We start from the raw sequence: 23,373 nt of genomic DNA, 5'->3' as shown, positions 1-23,373 counted from the left end.
CGACAGGGGCTCGTCGTTCATGAGTAACGACTTGAGGCAATTCCTGCTCTCATACGGGGTTGCCTCTAGTAGAACCACGAGCTACAACCCTAGGGGTAACGGACAGGTGGAGAGGGAGAATGCTACAGTCTGGAAGGCTGTCCTATTGGCGCTGAAGTCCAGGGGCCTTCCAGTCTCCCGTTGGCAGGAGGTCCTTCCAAATGCGCTTCATTCCATTCGCTCCCTCCTGTGTACGGCAACCAATGCTACTCCCCACGAGAGGATGTTCTCATTCCCTCGGAAGTCGTCCTCGGGGATCTCCTTACCAGCCTGGTTGACGTACCCAGGACCCGTCCTTCTGCGGCGACATGTGAGGGCCCGCAAGTCCGACCCCTTGGTCGAACCGGTCCAACTCCTCCACGCCAACCCTCAGTATGCCTATGTGGCATATCCTGACGGGCGAGAGGACGCGGTCTCGATTCGAGACCTGGCGCCCGCAGGGCACGTTGCAACTCCTGTCGCTCCTATACCCCCTGTCACGAACCCCCTTTCACTTCTTTCTTCCCCAGACGTGGCGCGGTCAGCACCGGGACCAGTGCATAACAGTTATACTCCCATGTACAGCTTGCCTGAGACTCGGAGATCGGCGCCACCACAGAAGGTTCCAGGATCCCCTGCACCACCGCCTCACCAGGGTCAACCGGCCCGGGAGTCCTCGAGGGGACAGCCGGACGCTGTTTTGGAGAGAACGCCACCGCAAGCACCTGCTCCGGTGTCGCAACCGGTGTTGAGGAGATCACAGCGACGGTGCGGTCCTCCAGACCGTCTGGACTTGTGAATTTTGTATATATGTGATCTGTTTTCGCACCCCGCCGGCCTTTGTTTTTAAAGGAGGGGTGAATGTGGTGAACCATCGTTGGTTACCACTGTGGGGTTATTCCAATGTTCCTGTTGGGTTAGGGTGTTGCCACTGTGGGGGTTGTTATAATGTTGTTGGGTTAGGGTGTTTACACTCTGGGATTAATATACCTGTGGTGGATGCTGTTATGGCACATCCCGGTCGGGCCCCGCCTCCTGGGGAGAGGTATAAGACCCTCTGCTCAGGCGGGACCCCTCCAGTCTGGAATGGTGTACTCGTGTTAGATAGTTCCATTGTTTGTCAATAAAAGCCTTCAATCGCTGAAGCCTTGTACCTCGTGCTTGATTGTCGCGCATCACATGTATCCATTATCATGAGTTGCTTTGTCATCTACATTTCCAATGCACTGTTAATATGAATTGAAGAAGATTTTGACATGACAGAACTTATTTATATTTAGACAAAAATCGCATTGCTAGAAGGAATTTCAGGCTACCTAGACAAAAGTGTCCAGCTTTAAACAGTATCCAATCCATGAGTATTTAAATAATGGTGGGCAAGCAGCTTCAATATATTTTTTTTTACAAAAATGAAATCCAAACTACTTCAATACTGGCGCAACATTTATACACCTTCATTCCTGCCAGAAATTGTTAATGGCAAAATTATCTTTTAGATAAATCCCTTAAATTAAATCAGAGTTTATGTGATACTGATATAGAAATAAAAACTGCTGTTTCTTAGTTTTGAATGCAGACAAATGGAAACAACATGTCAACCATTTTCACATTAAACTTTAGTTTTTGATATGTGCATTGTCCAAGCAAAATGAGTCAACTGCACCATGTAAAACATAGCCAGAACTGATGGAACAAGGAACCACTAGGCTGCAGTGTTAAGATAGATGAAATCCTGTGTGGCTAAATTCTCCTCCAACTCGATTTTCAAGTTTGCTGATGACACCACCATAGTGGGCCAGATCTCAAACAATGATGAGACAGAGTCCAGGAATGAGATAAAGAATCTGGTGAACTGGTTAGTGAGTTTGATTAGTAAGTTTGATTAGTAAGTTTGCGGACGACACAAAGATTGTGGATTTGCGGATAGCGATGAGAACCATCAGAGGATACAGCAGGATATAGATCGGTTGGGGACTTAGACGGAGAGATGCCAGATGGAGTTCAATCCAGACAAATGTGAAGTAATGCATTTTGGAAGATCTAATACAGATAGGAAATATACAGTAAATGGCAGAACCCTTAAGAGTATTGATAGGCAGAAGGATCTGGGTGTACAGGTACACAGGTTACTGAAAGTGGCAACGCAGGTGGAGAAGGTAGTCAAGAAGGCATACGGCATGCTTGTCTTCATCGGTCAGGGCATTGAATTTAAAAATTGGCAAGTCATGTTGCAGCTTTATAGTATTTTCGTTAGGCCGCACTTGGAATATAGTGTTCAATTCTGGTCACCACACTACCAAAAGGATGTGGAGGCTTTGGAGAGGTACAGAAAAGGTTTACCAGGAGGTTGGAGAAACTTGGTTTGTTCTCACTGGAACGACGGAGGTTGAGGGGTGACCTGGTAGAACTCTACAAGATTATGAGGGGTATAGACAGAATGGATAGTCAGAAGCTTTTACCCAGGGTGGAAGAGTCAATTACTAGGGGGCACAGGTTTAAGGTGCGAGGGGCAAGGTTTAAAGGAGATGTACCAGGCAAATTTTTTACACAGAGCATTGTGGGTGCCTGGAACTTGCTGGCAGGTCGTGGAAGCAGTTACGGTAGTGACTTTTAAGGGGTGTCTTGACAAATACATGAATAGGATGGGAATAGAGGGATATGGTCCCCGGAAGGGTTGGGGGTTTTAGTTCAGTCAGGCAGCATGGTCAGTGCAGGCTTGGAGGGCCGAAGGGCCTGCTCTTGAGCTGTAATTTTCTTTGTTCTTTGGTGCAACTACAATAATCTCTCCCTCAATGCCATCAAATTGAAAGAAATTGTCATCGACTTCAGGAAGTGTAGTGGAGACGTGCCCCTGTCTACATCAATTGGGATGAAGTAGAAATGGCCGAGAGCTTCAAGTTTTTAGGTGTCCAGATCACCAATGACCTGCCCTGGTCCCCATGCCAACACTAAAATTAAGAAAGCCCACCATGCCTCTACTTTCTCAGAAGACAAAGGAAATTTGGCATGTCAGCTACAACTCTTACCAACTTTTACAGATGCACCATAGAAAGCATTCTTTCTGGTTGTATCACAGCTTGGTGTGGCTCCTGCTCTGCCCAAGACCACAAGAAACTACAAAAGGTCATGAATGTAGCCCAGTCCATCATGCAAACCAGCCTCCCATCCATTGACTCTGTCTACACTTCCCGCTGCCTTGGAAAAAACAGCTAGTATAATTAAGGAGCCCACGTACTTTCTTCCACCTTCTTCCATTGGGAAAATGATACAAAAGACTCGCTATGACTGTAACATTACATTCTGCACTCTCTCCCTTCCTTCTCTATGAACAGTACGCTTTGTCTGTATAGCACGCAAGAAACAATAGTTTTCACTGTATACTAATACATGTGACAATAATAAATCAAATCAAATCAATTCAAACCAAATGAGGGTCATGGGTACTAAGATTGCCTCTGATTCTGTCTGCTGTTGACATTGTGGGGTCAACAAATGGGTGATGTCAATCAGTGAGGTAAGGTTTGAAATAATGCATTAATCATACAGTTTGCAGAAAAAATACTGAACATTTTCATCGATGTTCCCATTACTGATCATTTCTGGTCAGTGAACAATTCCTAGATGTTGTAAATTATACCTGGCAAACTCATCTGCAAAGTTAATGTTTTAAAGTGAGACTTACATTTATGTACTGCCTTGTCACACCTCTCAGAAATATCACACAACAATTTTTAAATAGCCAAATATGGTAGCCACATATGGTAGCCACATATGGTAGCCAAAGAGCATCATTCAACTCAGGATACATAACCAGAAGAGAACACTCTACTCTTCTCCAAATAGGACCTTAAATTCTTAACATCCATTTGCCACTGAAAGGATAGATTGAAACTGGTTTAATCTCTCACCTAAAGGACAGCATCTCCATCGTGTGGTCCTCCCTCAATACTATATTCATAGAAATCATAGAAATCATAGAAACCCTACAGTACAGAAAGAGGCCATTCGGCCCATCGAGTCTGCACCGACCACAATCCCACCCAGACCCTACCCCCATATCCCTACATATTTTACCCACTAATCCACACATCCCAGGACACTAGGGCAATTTTAGCATGGCCAATCAACCTAACCCGCACATCTTTGGACTGTGGGAGGAAACCGGAGCACCCGGAGGAAACCCACGCAGACACGAGGAGAATGTGCAAACTCCACACAGACAGTGACCCAAGCCGGGAATCAAACCCAGGTCCCTGGAGCTGTGAAGCAGCAGTGCTAACCACTGTGCTACCGTGCCGCCCCATATATTGGAGTATCCATGTCCTGAAGTCAGATTTGAATCTACAACCTTTGACCCAAGAACAAAAGCTTGGATTTATACAACATTGTTTACACCCTCAGGATGTTTTCAAACAATTACAGCTAATGAAGGAGTTGTAAATTATAGCCACTGTTATTATGTAAGTATCACGGCAGCAGAGACAGGTTGCAATAATAAGACAAACAATTAGATAATCTATTTTTTGGAGGTATTGCTTGAGAGGTACATGTTGAATAGCTCACAGAAAAAATTCTCCTGCCCTTATTCAAAGAATACAATCTAATCTTTTACATCCGTGTGAGGAGCTGGGCTTTGATGTGCCATCTCTTCTAAAAGACAACTCTGACAATGCAGCACACCCCAGTATTGCATTAAAGTGTCAGCCTATATTATGTGCTCAACCCTCTGGTGTGGGGAGAGACTTGCAGCTGGTGAGGTTTCTAAGTACCTGTTGCTCTTGTCTTTCTAGATTGTAGAGGTCACAGTTTTAGAAGGTGCTATTAAAGGAGGCTTGGTGAGTTGCTGCAAAGCACCTTGTAAATAATTATGCTGTTGCCACAGTGTGCCATTGATAAAAGAGGTGAATGTTTATATTGATGATGGGGTCACATTTAAGTGGGTTGTTTTGTCCTGAATATTGTTGAGCTTCTTGCTGTACTCAGTCAAACAAATGGGGAGTATGCCATCAAACTTCTGATTTGCTCCTCGTAGGTGTAGGGAGGCTTTGAGAATTCTTGATTAAGGATATTTAAAATATATATCCATTTATTTTTCTTTTTAATTTAGAAGAAAGCTGGATTATTTAACAATACTTCATACTTTGACTCAGAAAACATTGTTAACAAACTTAAAAAGGACTAGCATTTTAACTGAAAGTAGTCTGAATGAGCAAAATTTGGAATATTCATAAATTGACTGGTAATGGACAAGATGAATTCAGTATTGGCCCTTAATACCAAGCAAACTCCTGGTGACTGGAATGAAAGAGATTTCATAAATCACACAGGGCTTGTCTGTGATTTCCACTTGACAGCTGAAGTGTGCCAGAGTGAATATTAAAAAGGTGAAATGGAAACCCACTCCGCATGGAGATTACATTTGGCTTTTGCTTGCAAATCCCTGATGTCATCAATACTTTTTTAATTGATCAGTTTGTAAGCCTATCAGACTGCAAGATGAGCTAGAATAAATTAGCGGTACTTGGGGATTTAACTCTCTAATTGACAACCAGAAGCTTAAAGTAAACCAGGTATAAGCTTTTCTGTAGATGTCCAATGTCCCATCTGATGCCATATTCAAGGCGGGCTGTAAGTAGGCAAGCAGTCCAACCGTTTGAAACAGGGACAAGGATATTTTATCATGCAAATCGGAGTATAGAACCATAGAAAATTACAGCTCAGAAACAGGCCTTTTGGCCCTTCTTGTCCGTGCCGAACCATTTTTTGCCTAGTCTCACTGACCTGCACTTGGACCATATCCCTCCACACGCCTCTCATCCATGAACCCGTCCAAGCTCCGGCAGCTCATTCCACACTCCCACCACTCTCTGCGTGAAGAAGTACCACTCATGCAAATTCCGATCTGCTTGTACAAAATATAGAGCAAAGTAACCAGTGGCCTCAAAAGAACCACTGGAGACTATTCTAAAAACATTCACAAAACATTAATAAAGTTACATTTTTGTGCAGCCAAAAGCAACCAGTAGAAATTAATCAGCAAGTAAGTTGAAAACAGCTGCTGATTCCATCAAATAACGTTTGAATGCGTTATTGAATGCATATCCAGCTACAATGCTATGAAAGGGTGGAGGGTGGCACTGCTGGCATCAACTAACATCACACACTGACTGACATTACATTCTGCCTACTTTGCAAAACGGGGGAGGCACAGATGCCATTGGGCATGATGTCAATACCGGTGTCTTACCAACGCCAGTCTGCTCAGCTCCCGCTGATGGTAGTGAAAGGACAGAGGCTTAGCCTTATGGGATGAAACTGGCTGAAGCAAATCAAGTTGAATTGGCTGGAAATATTCAACATCACAGATGGGGTTTTCGAGGAGCTCTTGTGTGCGTATCAATAAGCCTTTTGGAGAGAGGTAGGGTGCATTCAAGAAGTAAAGGCTAAAATTTATGTGAACCCTGGATCATCTCCAAAATTTTTTAGAGCCCAGTCTGTCCCTTATGCCCTACATTAAAAAGTTTAGGTGGAGCTGAAGAGGTTGGAAGACCCAGGGATAATTAAACCAGCACAGTTCTCAGAATGGATTGCACCAATAGTCTTAGTGCTAAAACCAGATTGCAGTGAGGATTTGTGGCGATTACAAGTTGATTGTAAACAGAGCTGTTCAAATAGATAGATATCCTATCCCTAGGATAGAAGACCTTTACGCTAAACTGGCAGGAGGCCTCAAGTAAACAAAACTGGATTTAGGACATGCATATGAACAGCTTGAGCTGGAAGAAGACTTGAGGAAATCTGTCATCACTAACACACACAAAGGCGTATTCCAATATACGAGATTACCTTCAGCATTTCAACTGCATGTGCTATCTTTCAGTGCACCATGGAAAGTCTTCTGCAGGGAATCCCAGAGTGGTCGTGTATTTGGATGAAGTTTTAATAACAGGAGTGTCACCCAAAGAACAAAGAACAAAGAAAATTACAGCACAGGAACAGGCCCTTCAGCCCTCCAAGTCTGCACTGACCATGCTGCCCGACTTAACTAAAACCCCCTATCCTTCCGGGGACCATATCCCTCTATTCCCATCTCATTCATGTACTTGTCAAGTCACTACCGTATCCACTTCCACTACCTCTCTCGGCAACGAGTTCCAAGCACCTACCATTCTCTGTGTAAAAAATCTGCCTCGTACATCTCTTTTAAACCTTGTCCCTCACACCTTAAACCTATGCCAACTAGTAATTGACTCTTCCACCCTGGGAAAAAGCTTCTGACTATCCACTCTGTCCATACCTCTCATGATCTTGTAGACTTCTATCAGGTCTCCCCTCGACCGGCGTCGCTCCAGTGAGTACAAACCAGGTTTCTCCAACCTCTCCTTATAGCTAATGCCCTCCATACCAGGCAACATCCTGGTAAATCTTTTCTGTACCCTCTCCAAAGCCTCCATATCCTTCTGGTAGTGTGGCGACCAGAATTGAACATTGGGCCCGATTTTACCAAAACTTCGCACCCGTTTTCGGGCACGGGCATGAAATCGCAGTAAAGTTGGGCGTCGGGCCTATACTGCGATCTGCACTCGATTCCGAGCAGATCGCGGCTTTACCAACACCCGATTTAAATCGATTTAATGAACCACACGCCCAACTCTACCGCCAAATCCCACTTTACCGTCTTCTGGTCCGATGCGGATCCGCGCTCTAATCGACCTGCCGAATAAAAATCTGAAGTCGTCGCTGCAGCCTCTGAAGAGCGGGGTCAGAGACTGCAACGGCTCTCTGACCCAGGTCATCCTCTGGGGGGGAGGGAGGAGGAGAGGGGGTGTGATGTATCATCCTCTGGGGGGGGGGGGGGGGCGGTGAGAGGGGAGGGGGTGTGACCGATCATCCCCTGGGGGGCGGGGGGGGTGGGAGGAGAGGGGGTGTGGCCAATCATCCCCTGCGGGGAGGTGAGTGGGAGGAGGGGGATGTGATGTATCATCCTCGGAGGGGGGGGGCGCTGCCACTCTGCGGCTGATCAGTGGGGAGGGAGGGGGCAGGGGGTTCCACTGAGGTGAATGATGACAGTCGTGGTGTTTGAAGTATGCGGCCACTCCAGAGAGGAGGGATTCGTTCCTCCAGTGGAGAGGAGGGATCAGCCGCAGAGTGGCAGCAGACCCCCCTGCCCTCTCCCTCCCCACCGATCGGCCACACAGTGGCAGCGGCCCCCCCCCAGAGGATGATATGTCATACCCCCCCCCCCCGGCCAGGGGATGATCGGTCACACCCACTCTCCTCCCCCCCCCCCCCCCACCACCTCCGCCCTCCCCCCGGCCAGGGGATGATCGGTCACACCCCCTCCCCAGATGGTCTGTGTCAGAGAGCCGCTCTCTCTGCTTTTTTCTTTTGTGCCCGGGCGCGCTGCTTCAGATTTTTTTCGAACTGCGCATGCGCAGTTCAGACCTCCGATCGTTCCGGCAGCACTAAGCCTCGCCCACAGCGCGAATCGGACCAGAGCCAGCAAATCGCATATGGGCGCGCTGCAAAGAGGATTCCTAGCTCGGATCCGTATTACGCCCGGATCCCGCCCTTAGGCTCTGATTGGTAAAATCGGGCCCAATATATTCCAAGTGCAGCCTAACGAAGGTTCTATAAAGCTGCAACATGACTTGCCAATTTTGAAACTCAATACCCTGGCCGATGAAGGCAAGCATGCCATATGCCTTCTTGACTACCTTCTCCACCTGCAATGCCACTTTAAGTGACCTGTGTACCTGTACACCCAGATCCCTTTGCCTATCAATACTCCGAAGGGTTCTGCCATTTACTGTATATTTCCTATCTGTATTAGACCTTCCAAAATGCATTACCTCACATTTGTCCCGATTAAACTCCATCTGCCATCTCTCTGCCGACCCTTTCATGGGGATGATGTTTTTGATCCTGGTTGGTGCCTACTCAAAGTGGCTTGATGTGCAATTTATGCATTCCACGACCTGATCAGCCACCGTAGACAAGCTGCAACAAATCTTCACATTTCACGGCTTTCCAGAGGTAATCATTTCAGACAATGGCTTCACTTTTACTGCCAAAGACTTTCAGCACTTCATCGGAGCAAACAGTACCCAGCACATTCACACAGCTCCATATCATCCTTCTTCCAATGATTTGGCAGAAATGACAGAACAAACTTTTTGAGTATCAATGAGGAAAGAATCCAACAGACCGCTGCACCTCTGATTGGCTGATTTCCTACTCACCGATACTAACCCTCCTGCCCATGCTACTACAAGAGGTATGCTGGCCAAAATGGGTCAACGCCTGAGAACCCACCTTGACTTCATTTTCCCAAATGTGATGGCGACAGTGGAGGAGGTCAGTTAAGGGAGATAGGTCATTTGACCTGAACGATTTGATTTATGTTCGGAACTATAGTGGGATAGCCAACCTGGTTACTCAAGAAGATAATTTAAAAGACTAGCCCAGTGTCTTATATTATCGAACTGCAGGGTCATGAAGTGTGGAAGCATGTGGGAACTTATGTATGGAGTCAGTAGAGATAGGCGAGGCGGCACGGTAGCACAGTGGTTAGCACTGCTGCTGCACAGCTCCAGGGTCCCGGGTTCGATTCCCGGCTCGGGTCACTGTCTGTGTGGAGTTTGCACATTCTCCTCGTGTCTGCGTGGGTTTCCTCCGGGTGCTCCGGTTTCCTCCCACAGTCCAAAGATGTGCGGGTTAGGTTGATTGGCCAGGTTAAAAATTGCCCCTTAGAGTCCTGAGATGCATAGGTTAGAGGGATTAGCGGGTAAATATGTGGGGGTAGGTCCTGGGTGGGATTGTGGTCGGTGCAGACTCGATGGGCCGAATGGCCTCCTTCTGCACTGTAGGGTTTCTATGATGCTATGATTTCATGTCGATCACATCAGAAGGCAGGAAGCTGCAGCCCCCACCACGAGTCATCAGGACTCCATAATAGAGTCCAGTGGGTCAGCAGTTGAGTCGACGCCAGCAGGACTTAGTGTAAAGGAGTACATGCCCTGTCTACATCAATGGGCTCGAAGTAGAAAGAGTCAAGAGCTTCAAATCTTTAGGTGTCCAGATCACCAACAACCTGTCCTGGTCCCCCCATGCTGACATTATAGTTAAGAAAGCCAACCAACGCCTCTACTTTCTCAGAAGACTAAGGAAATTTGGCATGTCAGCTACGACTCTCATCAACCTTTACAGATGCACCATAGAAAGCATTCTTTCTGGTTGTATCACAGCTTGGTATGGCTTCTGCTCTGCAAGACTGCAAGGAACTACAAAAGGTCGTGAATGTAGCCCAATCCATCGTGCAAACCAGCCTCCCATCCATTGACTTTGTCTACACTTACTGCTGCCTCGGCAAAGCAGCTGGCATAATTAAGGACTCCACACACCCTGAACATTCTCTCTTCCACCTTTTTCCTTTGGGAAAAAGATGCAAAAGTCTGAGGTCACGTACCAACCGACTCAAGAACAGCTTCTTCCCTGCTGCCATCAGACTTTTGAGTGGACTTCCTTGCATTAAGTTGATCTTTCTCTACACCCTAGCTATGACTGTAACACTACATTCTGCACTCTCTTGTTTCCTTCTCTATGAATGGTATGTTTTGTCTGTATAGCGTGCAAGAAATAATACTTTTCACTGTATGTGAATACATGTGACAATAATAAATCAAATCAAATCAAATTCTCCAAGAAGAATCTTGACTGACAGCAGAAGAAGAGGAAGAGGATACCGGCCCTAGTTCAACATTGGGATCTCTTAATCCACCTACCACTACAGAAGACTCTGTCACTACCAGCTCAGATAACCTAGTTGTGGAGTTGTGCCACTCCATAAGAGTCCGGATGTCCCCAGAGCGACTGACTTTGTAAACTTTGCCGAATGACTCCTTTTGCAAATTTTAGTTTAACTGTATATATATATATGTATATGTATATAAGAGTTTTGTTTATATTATTGTAAAATAAATAAATGGAGGGAGGAATGTTGTGGTGTGGCTTTTTTAAGGTACAGGTGTTCAAGGGTCACAGGACTCTACTGGGGCCTATCAGGAGGAAGCACAAACTGCAACCTATTGAATGTTAGTGCACGGGTCCAGGTAGGAGGGAACCTTTTGTGTGAGCCCAGGGGTTGGGGGAACTAGACCAGTTTCGGTATTGAGCTTGTTTGTTTACAGTTTTATCTTTCCTTCAGTAAATCACCATTGTGATTCAAGGCTTCTGTGGTGTGATACCTCACACTACAATATAATGACTAGCAAAAGTGGTGTCCAAAGACCTCGACTCTGCAGCTTTATGATTATCTTACTTATTTTCAGGAGAAAATACACAAGACACACATGTTCCATTTTTAACATTTTGTTATACCTTCAAGGCAGATTCAAAACTACTGCTACCACACATTCTAAAATTAGTTACAAAAACACTACAATGTGAGCATTACACCATTGATGTAACAAGGGATAACCATTCATACAATGACCAAAGGATAATCTGTTGTTGTCGAGTGCAGATCCTCCTGGTGAGATGACTGCTCAAGTCATCCCCTTTTGACTGCAGTTAAGCGAGTCCTTTAACAATCACTTTTCATACCAGCATGTTGCACTGACAGGATCTCATTGTCCAGCAAAAGTCTTTCATCACATAAATTATCTGATGGAATGTCAAGTTCTTCATTTGAACAATGGAGTGAAAGTTCACCCTGACACTATTCACCTTTTGTGAATTCCTGAAGTCTTAGTCAATTATGTTTTACACCGTTTTCTCCTTATTTCATCCGGCATCGTTTCCTCCAACCGGTTTTCTTTTTACACCTTTGAAGTATCCTTTCCTCTGACCTTCAGAAGAGATTTCAGGAGTTCATTGTTCACATTGATAAGTTATCAGTTATTTATGTTCGAAGCTGCTAATAATGGCTATTCAAGTCAGCTGCTCATTTTTTTGTCAGACTATTAAAATGTAAATATTTTCACTAGCTCTATGGGCGGGATTTTCCAGCTGCACTCATCCCAAGACCAGAAAATCCCACCCAAGGTCAAAGGACCTTTGCATGACCTGTCCCCACCCGCTACAATTCCTGTGGCGGGTGGGACGGGAAAACTCCCCCCCATATATCAATTAATTTTTACAGTGCAGCAAGTTTCTTTTAAAGAAAGAATAGTTTAACTGAAAAACTTAACTTGGAAACATAGCTGTCTGGTGTTTATGCCATATTTTATGACCTTGGGCCTCTTGGCCTGATATATCAAGGCCTTGAAAGTCTCTTGCATGTGACAATCCAATGGTTCTTATTTATCTGTAAAAAAAAGCCTACCGTGGAGGTACAGAGTTCCCTACTTGGTGAGGTTTCTGGGCTCATTAGATTGCCCCCCAAAGGTTTTATAACAGGTTACCCTCCCCCGTGGTCTCTCAAACACCAGTTCCCCAACTCACTCACTGGAACCTGCCAGCTTGATACCCTGCAGGAGCCAGAAATATACATAAAATGATCCAGAGCCAAATGCCCCAAGTGCTGGAGATGTCGATGGCTGATTGGTTTGCAGCTTGCTGAGGCATTACTTCCTGTCCATGAGGGGCAGAAGTCTTGTCACTCATCTATTAGCAGTCGTTAAATGGCTTTTTTGCCAGGTGACTGTCAATCCAGCACCTTCTATAGTTCAACCATAGGAATTCTTCTTTTTCATCTCACTGCCTGAATGCAGGTCTGGCCCACAGCACCACAACTTCCACAATGGGTAGGGCAAGGAAAAAGGTTCTGAATTCACCCCAAGCAGAACAGGGATTGAACTCCATGCTGTTAGCACCAGTCTATCCATAGTGTCCATCCAGGCAACTCAGCCAACACCCCTACCCACCTTGTACACAAATCAGAGAAGGCTTACTTGCAGGCACAGAAAGTAATTAGGAAAGCATGTTCGCCTTGACTACAAAGGGCCGGAATTTCCTCCCCATCCAGGGTGTTTCTTGTGGTGGCAGGAGATGGTTCGCCACTCACTGGCATCAGGGTCCTATGGTCCTACTGCTGTCAATGGCGTTTCCCATTCAAATCAGCCCTCACCACCAGGCACCAGCGGCAGGGGTGTGCCATCAGCAGGACCATAACATCCCATTGACATAATTGCCAGCAAGACTTCAGCGAAAGAAACTGAGTATAAGAGGGGAATATATTTTACAGCAATTGGTGTGTAATTTTAATTTCCTTACTCAAGGAAGGTCTCACTTGCCTTAGAGGGTATGCAGAGAAGATTCCTGGGATCTTGGAATGCAGAGATTGTCCTATGAGGACAGATTGATTAGAGTAGGCTGATGGTCCCTAGAGTTTCGAAGAGTGAAAAGTGATCCCATTGAAACATATAAATTTGTTAAGCGAATTGACAGGGTAGATTCCAGGAGGATGCTTCCTCCGATTGGGGAGCCTAGTACAAGGAGCTACAACCTCAGTATAAAGATTTGGCTAATTCAGAACAAAATAAGGAAAAGTTAGAACTTTTCCACTCAATAGTTTGTGAACCTTTGGAGTTCTCTCACCCAGGCTGCTGGAGATGTTTTGTCGCTGAGGATAATCATGACCAAATATTTTGGATACAAAGGGAATCAAGATATTGGGAGATACTGGGCAGAGAATCCCACCCGAGGTCAATGGACCTTTGCATGGTCCACCCCCCCACCTGCTACAATTCCCCTGGTGGGGGACAGGAGAATTCTGGCTCCTGTGGGACAACGTTGCTCAAGTAAAAGAGCATCCATGATCCCATTGATTGGTGGAGCATACTTGAAGGTCCGAATTGCATACTCCTGCTCCTATTTTTTATTTTCTTATTTACATAGATTTACATAAACTAGGGTAATCCTAAAAAAAAATTATTTCTCGCCTATTCAATATTCCCATCATTAGCAGTAAAATATACGTCCTATACCCTTCCCACCATGACATATGCAAAAATTCCAAAAATCCCAATTAGTTATGGACACTGCTCCTGCAATTTAAGGCATTATTATTTTCAGTAAGGAAGATTACTTTAAGCTATATATACTAACTTCTACAGTTTCAAAAAATGATATAGCACCTTCAAAGAAAGAAAAAGGAAAGAGTTTCAAAGGATGATAGAAAGGGAAAAACAAAGAGAGAAGAAAGCCAGGAAACTTGAACTGAACAGAGAATGGCTTCAGTTCTGGGAACAGGGAGATTTTACAATGAGTCCACTTTCACTCCTGACAGAATTAGTTGCCTAGTGCCTAAATTCAGCAAGGAGCCAGTTGAAATGCATTTTGTATCATTTGAGAAACTTGTGACAAACTTGCTTACATCTAGAGAAACCTGGACACTTCTATTACAAGTGTTTTGGTAGGGAAGGTATTGGAGGTTCATTTCACCCCTTTGGATGAAAAACCTGCAGATTATGGTTGAGACTGCTATGAATAATGCTTAATTTAGTACCAGAAGCTTACATCTAAACATTTAGAAATCTGAGCGAGAGACAGAATCAGACTTTCGTGGAATTTGCTAGAGAAAAAAAAACAAGGATATTTGATAGATGGTAAAGAGCTCTGAAATTTGAGAAACATTTTGAAAATCTCAGAAAGGTGTTGATAATGGAAGAATCTAAACAGTCCAGGAATAATGCCCCCTCACCTAGAAGAGCATATTGTTTCTAAAGTGAGAAGATGTTGCTGTGATTCATGGTTATGAACTGTCCCACCAACACATCAATGGCAGCAAGCCTTTGAACCATAGAACCCCTACAGTGCAGAAAAAGGCCATTCGGCCCATCAAGTCTGCACCGACAACATTCCCACCCAGGCCCTATCCCCATATCCCTACATATTTACCTGCTAATCCCGGGACACTAAGGGGCAATTTAGCATGGCCAATCAACCTAACCCGCACATCTTTGGACTGTGGGAGCAAACCGGAGCACCCGGAGGAAACCCACGCAGACACAGAGAGAATGTGCAAACTCCGCACAGACAGTGACCCAAGCCGGGAATCGAACCCAGGTCCCTGGAGCTGTGCAGCAGCAGTGCTAACCACTATGCTACTGTGCCATTTGGGTGCAAACTAACACAGAATCAGGAAAAACATGAGAAATGATAGGGCAGCACAGTGGCACAATGGTTAGCACTGCTACTTCAAAGCACCAAGGAGCCAGGTACGATTCCAACATTGGGTGACTGTGTGGAGTTTGCACATTCTCCCCACATCTGTGTGGGTTTCCTCCGAGTGCTCCGGTTTGCTCCCACAGTCCAGAGATGTGCAGGTTAGGTGGGTTGGCCATGCTCAATTGCGCTTTAGTGTTCCAAGATGTGTAGAGTAGGGGAATTAACCATAGTAAATGCATAGGGTTAGGGGATAGGGCTGAGGGTGGGATACTCTTTCGGAGAGTCAGTGCAGACCCGATGGCCAAATGGCATCTTTCTGCACTGTACAAGTTCTATGAATCTATGATAATGAAAAGGGCATTAGAAAGCCTGAGGGGGAATAACATAATTTTTTTAAAAAGAGGCTTTGCAGAACAAAGATCATGTGGAGGATAAGTATGATTCAAAGGGACCAACATATTATCTTTGCCATAAAAGAGGCCATGTGAAGTCACATTGCTGGATATTGAAACTCAAAACTGTAGCATTTGAGAACAGTTACGATGCGACTGCATAAAACGTTGCAACAGTAGGTGGTGCTAGTGATGATCCAATTGCTTTAAATGTATTTTCTTTGGGTAAAAATCAAAACAGCTAATCAAAAGGATTTTGCATTCACAGGTGAGGTCTCCACATCATTGTCTGGTGAAGCAGGCAAACAAAAAGAGTTTTCTAAGGGATGCAGGGGTCAACTCAATTGCTGAAGATGATAGGTGATGCAAAACTCCCTCTGGAGGGGATACTATTTAGGAATGCATTGATTAAAGGCTTCAGTGGAGTTTGTTTAATGGTTCCATTGCATAAAGTTAATTTAACATGTGATTTAATTACTGGTATTGTAACTGTGGGAATTATGTCGAAGTTGTCTATGATGTTGATTGCATATTAAGGAATCACTTCACTGGAGATAAAGTTCTGCAATTTCCAATGATGTCAGAACAGTCCAATAAAATGATTTAAACATTGAAAATGTATCAAATATATCCATGACCATTTGTACACCCATGGAGAAACTTAAATATGCAATCATAGATATGTCTAAAGAGTCAGCAACTCAGAGTGAAGTTAAAAGAACATTGAAATGTCAGATTGACAACAAACAATTATAAACAGCTGGAAACTAATTGAAGTTTTCTGAATTAAGCCTGCATGTAGACTCCAAACCACAGACGTCAAAGCAGAGTCCAGACTGATGCAGAAACAAAGCAAGACAGTGCTTTAAAACAACATGACTTGGCTGTAACTAATGCTGATATTGTGGAACTATGAATGAAGTATCTTCAAAGACGGGTGGTTTGGGGTATTGATCTAATTTTGCTGTTTGATAGATGGTTAATTTGTAGTCCCCACATATCCTCTTGGTTCTATCTTTCTGACTTAACCACTGGCATGATTGGAGATGTCCACTTAAAAACTGTACAGGCTTTATTATGCCTAATTCTTCCAGCCTCTTGAATTCAGACTCAACCTCATCGTGTAAGGCATAGGGTCAGGCTCTGTAGAACTTCAGCGTGGCCTCAGGATTCATGTAAATCTCTGCTAATCTTGCTTAACAAATCATAGAACACCCCTTGATACCAGAGGGTGGTTGTAAATGGTTGTTTTTCAAACTGGAGGCCTGTGACCAGCGGTGTGCCTCAGGGATCAGTGCTGGGTCCGCTGTTATTTGTCATTTATATTAATGAGTTGGATGAGAATATAGGAGGCATGGTTAGTAAGTTTGCAGATGATACCAAGATTGGTGGCATAGTGGACAGTGAAGGTTATCTTGGATTGCAACGGGATCTTGATCAATTGGGCCAGTGGGCTGACAAATGGCAGATGGAGTTTAATTTAGATAAATGCGAGGTGATGCATTTTGGTAGATTGAATCAGGGCAGGACTTACTCAGTTAATGGTAGGGCATTAAGGAGAGTTACAGAACAAAGAGATCTAGGGGTACAGGTTCATAGCTCCTTGAAAGTGGAGTCACAGGTGGACAGAGTGGTGAAGAAGGCATTCAGCATGCTTGATTTGATTCGTCAGAACATTGAATACAGGAGTTGGGACGTCTTGTTGAAGTTGTACAAGACATTGGTAAGGCCACACTTGGAATACTGTGTGAAAATCTGGTCACCCTATTATAGAAAGGATATTATTAAACTAGAAAGAGTACAGAAAATATTTACTACAATGCTACCGGGACTTGATGGTTTGAGTTATAAGGAGAAACTGGATAGACTGGGACTTTTTTCTCTGGAGCGTAGAAGGCTGAGGGGTGATCTTATAGAGGTCTATAAAATAATGAGGGGCAAAGATCAGCTAGATAGTCAATATCTTTTCCCAAAGGTAGGGGAGTCTAAAACTAGAGGGCATAGGTTTAAGGAGAGAGGGGAGAGCTACAAGAGGGTCCAGAAGGGCAATTTTTTCATACAGAGGGTGGTGAGTGTCTTGAACCAGCTGCCAGGGGTAATAGTAGAAGCGGGTACAATTTTGTCTTTTAAAAAGCATATAGACAGTTACCATGGGTAAGATGGGTATAGAGGAATATGGGCCAAACGTGGGCAATTGCGACTAGTTCAGGGGTTTAAAAAAAATGGTGGCATGGACAAGTAGAGCTGAAGGGACTGTTTCCATGCTGTAAACTTCTTTGACTCTATAACACTTTTTAAAAGATACACTGGGAGTTCCTATCATTGATCTTAAAGATTTCTACCCAGTTTAATTTAATTTGCCAATCTCAGCCCATCAGGCTGTGTCCATAGCCCTCTATGACTATTAAAGAGTTGACCTCACTGATGTCTGTATCTAACAGACATTGATGCTGTTCCTTGGATCCTTAAAGCTTCCCCAGTATATGTTGCTAGCCTGGCCGTTATGCTTCTTAACTGTAAAGGCTGAACCCCTCTTTGCAAATAGTGAAACCTTTGTTCCCTATAACTGTAATGGGGACACCAGTATCCACTCCATACTTCCAAAACAATTGTAATTGTGGTCATCTTGTCCACCTTGACGTTGTTTAATCCATATACTTCAGAATCATTTTCAGGGTCATTTACAACAATTGTACTGGAGTACTGGAATTATTTTTCTGTTGGCCCCCGGTACATTCTGTTTGGTCTTGCATTTACTCCTAATGTGCCCCCTGATTGCATGCATAACAAGTTGCTTCCCTGAATTTACCTCTCTCCTGGGGGCGATCTTCCCCACACCGATAGCATTTTTTGTACCTCCTGGTCTGTGGACCAAATTCCCTATACTTCTGCACTCACTTTTGCTCCGAGCCTCTTGACTTATTACTTTTGCACCCTCCTCCCTGGCATCTTGACTACCAGTGGTTTCCTGCCAAACATGGTGGACCTCGCCTTCTTGCATGCTCTGCAATTCCATCACCTTCCCCTTTCAATGCTTTCTATGGCCTGGGCGATTTCTAATGCCTTCTTCAAATTAATCCCTGCCTCTGCGAGTTATTTCTTTTTTTACAGTTGTGTTGGTAACACCACAGACTAATCTGCCACTCAACATGTCACTGAGTGCAGATCTAAACTTGCACTGTTCAACCGCTTGCATTAGGCACATCAGGAACACTGCTATCAACTCCTCTCAGGTTCTTGTGGTTGAATTAAATTTGTATCACTGCATGATCACTGACGGCTTCAGGTGATAATGGCCCTTAACTAACTTGACAAGCTCCTCAAAAATGTTGGAGTCAGGGGCATCTGGAGAAGTCATACTCCGTATCAGGCAATAGGTTAGAGTTCCACAGGCTGTTAGTGGATTAGCCGCTGCTTCTCTTCCCCCTCTCACCCCAATTTCGCCTGCCTTAAAAAAAATAGCATAGGTGTTCGGCATGTTGCACTCACTGCTCTCTGTTAGGGTTGAATGGGTCTAGTTTTCCAAAAAGGGGCATTTTAACATTCACAAGCTGCTAAATAAGTTTGATGCAAAAAGACTTGGATACAAAGTCTGCTCTCCCAAATTTTGCAGCAGTATCAAAGCACTGTAATTGATCCTCATCGTCAAATGTAGTGTCTTCAAAGATGGCTGACCATCAAGTGGATGAACAAATAAAATATTTATTAGAGGAAAACAACTATTTACAGAGAGTGATATAAAGGCTGCTGTACTCCATGACTCCGGACTCCTAACGATGGAGAAATCACATGCTCAGCCCCAGGATCTGCATGCTTTGATTGGCCAAATGGGTCACCTGACCCTCCAAGGACTTGTCCCTTAAAGGGGCATGCTGTCACAAGGGGAAGAATTTGAGCACCAGACCAGAAATTAAAACTTCAGAATGAGAAAGCGGTTGGTCTTGTGAGAAAGGCATCGAGCAAAGTTCATACTGAATAGGGAAAAGAATTTCAAATAATTTGAGAACTGACTAGGAAAGAGTATCAGGAGTTTTTGACTGATCTTGATATGACAATGAGTAGCAAAGGAGAAACATAACCCTGCATTTAAAAGAAGATGATCCAGCTGTATGGCTGGCTAAGACTTTTTCTCATCGACCTGGACAATAAAAAACCTCCAGCCATGAAAGAGAATAGAGATTTGGAGTTAAAACCTGAACAAAGTAGTTTTAAAATGCAACACTCTGTTGACAATGTAACATGTGATTCTAAATCACCCAAGCTAAGAAAGTATATATTTGTCTTTGAAGTAATTCAATGAATGTTCACTGGATTGATTTCTGGGATGAGTGGATGATCTATAAGGATAGAATGAGTCAAAGCGGCCTGTGTTCTCTGGAGCTTAGAGGATGAGAGGTGATCTCATTGAAATATTTTAAATTCTGAGAGTTTGACAGGGAAGATGCTGAGGATGCTTTCCCTGGCTGGAGAATCTGGAACTAGCAAATCATAGACTGAGGATAAGGGTCATTTAGGACTGAAGTGAGGAGAAATTTCTTTACTTAGGAGGGTTGTGAATCTTGAAATGTTCACAGTTATTGAGTACATTCAAAGCTGAGATCAATAGATCTTTGGACTCTAGGGGAATTAGGGATATTGGGATCAGATGGAAAAGTGGATTTAAGGTCAAGGATTAGTCTGATCTTATTGACCAGTACAGCACATTCGAGGGGCTGTATGACTTTCTCTTGCTCCTTTTTCTTATATTCTTTTGCTCTTAGGTTTTTGGCTGCATACTAATCCCTAACAAATGCTTCCATATGGACATTGGGCCAGTTTTCATATATATGCTAACACCCATTTCTCTTTCACCAACCTTAATTCCATTCTAATCTCGCAAATTGCACAAGATGGCTTGTCAGGGATGATCCAAAATTATTTCCAAATTATCAGCAACACCAAAGCATATTTGTTTAAGAGCCTTCTAAATTCCACAGTTTTATTGCAGAGGTATTTGGTGCAGAAGCCAAGTTTTATATATTTATTGATCATCATGGAACCATAAATGAATTTTACCATAAAGGCCAGTTATGATGATTATAATGAACAGATTTCATTAATTGTGGCATTTTAGAGTGATAACTATACTGATCTGCCTACAGCGGGTAAAAAAGAGATTATTTGGAAACAATCAAACAGTATTTATTTCTAGGCTGAAGCAGTTAATTTAGTTTAGAGGATGTTAATGGTAAAAATTTTGCAAGTGTCTCTGGGGTTCACTGATATTGACGCCCAATTCTACCAGGGGCTTTCTTTTTTTTTATACTTTTCCAATTCAATCAAATCAAATCCAATTCAGAGTCTCAACAAGTTGAGACATTTCCGATCCAGGCTGACAAGACAGGGCAAGCGACCAAACCACCCTGTCCTGGGCCCGATCTACATGAGCCAAGCTGATTGGAGAAGGGGGAGGTTCCTCCTCCAAGACTTGGGCTCATTTGCATCTTAGCCAAAAGGCCGAGATGCCGCTTTTAAAAATTGCTTCATATGAAACTTCAATGTAACCTAATGACCTCAACCAAGTGCAGCATCCTCTCCATACTACACTTGATCTTAGCCAAAAGGCCGAGAAGCGATGCTTTCTTGCCAAGCAACACTTCCTTGTTAAGCAACACTTCACACCAACAGCAGACTGCAAAATTGTACCCCAAGATTCATAGATTGTGCCCTCTGGTGTATAGGCTGAGTAATTGCTTAAGACCTCATAGTATAGCAACAATCATTCTGAGCCAAGTGCAGATCCTGAGACAGCAATGGTCCTTGTACAATAAAGTGCCACCCCCCCCCACCCCCCCTCCAGACACCACCACCTGCTCCACCCCACCCTATGATATAAAAGTAGCAGCAAAAGGAAAGACTTGTAAGTAGTCTTGCAAGTTACCGGGGCTAGGGATTCGCTGAAGTGAATTCAAATCAAAAAAGTGAACCAAAACACATAGAAATAATCCTTATTGCCAGAAAGTACTAAAAATTTCTGCGAAGTAGTTTATTCAACACTAAACATTGCAGATTATTATAAAGTTATGAACTAAATAAATGTGATGAAAATATCAGAAGTGAATGTTCATTTAAATTAGGTTAGTGCATGTTCCAAGGCTTTGTTTTATAATTTGAATGAGAGCCATGCAAGTGACAGAAATCATGCAATGATGTGTTTGACAAAGGGGTCTTAGGTCAAGAGCTACAGCTGTGTCAGCTGTACATACCAAAAGAGATTAACATATTATCAGAAACTATGAAACAATAGCTCTTTATAAGAATAAAGCTAATGTGCATGGCTCAAGTTCTAATGAGGCATAGCTAATTATTTCTATATTGTTAAGAGGATGTGACAATGATGATGTACGAGTAAACTTGTCTCAGAAGTAAAGAGTCAAACAGAGGTTCAAATCCTGCTGAACCTGGGGTCTTCCTTACGCAGTGGGTGGGTTCAAGCAGATTTCCTGACTTCTCTAAATCCAAAGGAAAGAAAACTTGACGCTGTCATTTTCACGATAGTTTTATTTATGGTCCTGGGTAGCTTTAAAACAATGATAATAAATTATCACAAACTGGTACACTTAAGAATGTCAGTGTGGAATATGTATGCTAAAGCCTTAGCCTTGTTAGCCACCTCAGATTCTTTTGTCAGGAATTTATTTCTTTCTTGTTTAGAAGAAGTGTGTTAAAATTGGAAGGTGACGCCTTTGCAAAAGGGGATTATTACAATTACGTTTTTTAAAAATCAATAATAGCAAAAAAAGTATTAGTTAGTTATGATATCCAACAGATATCAAACAATTTCAAACAAATATTGCAGCATTGATGAATTTGAGAGAAAATCAATGTTGGACCTATTCATTGTGCAAGTAGCATATCTAATGGATTGATGATGACATTTCTGTTTCTGCTAAAGGAACATAAAATACCATAAAAATAATTCCTTAGACAGCTTACAATATTCTAAAAATATGAGTGCATATGAGCAATTTTTCTTGGTTAACATGACTGTGATTCAAAAGACTGTGGGGGTGAAGCAGTGCAGCACACCGGGAGACTCAAGCAGAGGCCTCCGCATGTCTCCGGCCGCCGGATTTCCGGCGCCATCAGCTCTGTGCCAGAAATCAGCATGGAGCTGTATAATTTATTTAAGTGAAGACCTACATATCATTAGTGAGCCCGGGACTGAAATCTCCGGGCCCACTAGTGTCTCCTCTCCCCCACCAGGAGTGATTCACTCCAGCTTCAATAGCTTCCCATTTGCGGGGAGCTGGCGGCCGGACCCCGCTGGAATGAAGGGTGGCCATTGAGACCCCCAGTGGGTCGAGGTGCGGGGGACTGCCCCCTGGGCATTGCCAGTCTGGGCTTCTGGCAGTACCCAAGCGGCAAAGTGCCAATGCCCAAAAGGCATCTTGGCAGTACTCACCAGGTATCGGGCAGTGCTTTGGGTGGGGAGCGGGCAAGAGGAAGTGGGGCCTATTGGGGGGGGGCAGGACCTCTGGGGGGGTGATTGGTGGGGATGGGGGCTCCTGCTACCACTCTGCATTAGCTGATGCCAAAGGGAGAGGGGGGGAGGGGGGGATGTAGGACGAGGCTGGCCCGGACTCTGGGAGGCTAACAATCGGAGAGGTGAGTGGGGAATCACATGGCCAGTAACGCAGGGTCATGGTGGGGCTGGCCAGCGATCAAGCTGGCCAGTAATAGGGAGGCCGGCAGTGCGGGGCTACGGCGCATGTGTCGATCTCTGCTATGACAGATCGGCGCATGTGCAGTGGGCTGCTCAGCGCTATGCTGCCGGCCTCTCCAGTGGGAATAGGCCTCGCCCATTGATTTT

General features: G+C 44.1%; 1 pseudogene; it reads right to left on the bottom strand.

Moving 5' to 3' along the window:
- Window positions 1-21,033: 21,033 nt before the first annotated feature.
- LOC144500193 (U2 spliceosomal RNA) lies at window positions 21,034-21,137 on the bottom strand (annotated as a pseudogene).
- Window positions 21,138-23,373: the final 2,236 nt, after the last annotated feature.

This window comes from Mustelus asterias, chromosome 10, assembly GCF_964213995.1.
Source record: "Mustelus asterias chromosome 10, sMusAst1.hap1.1, whole genome shotgun sequence".
Taxonomy (NCBI): Eukaryota; Metazoa; Chordata; class Chondrichthyes; order Carcharhiniformes; family Triakidae; genus Mustelus; species Mustelus asterias.
This window is presented reverse-complemented; position numbering and strand designations above follow the sequence as displayed.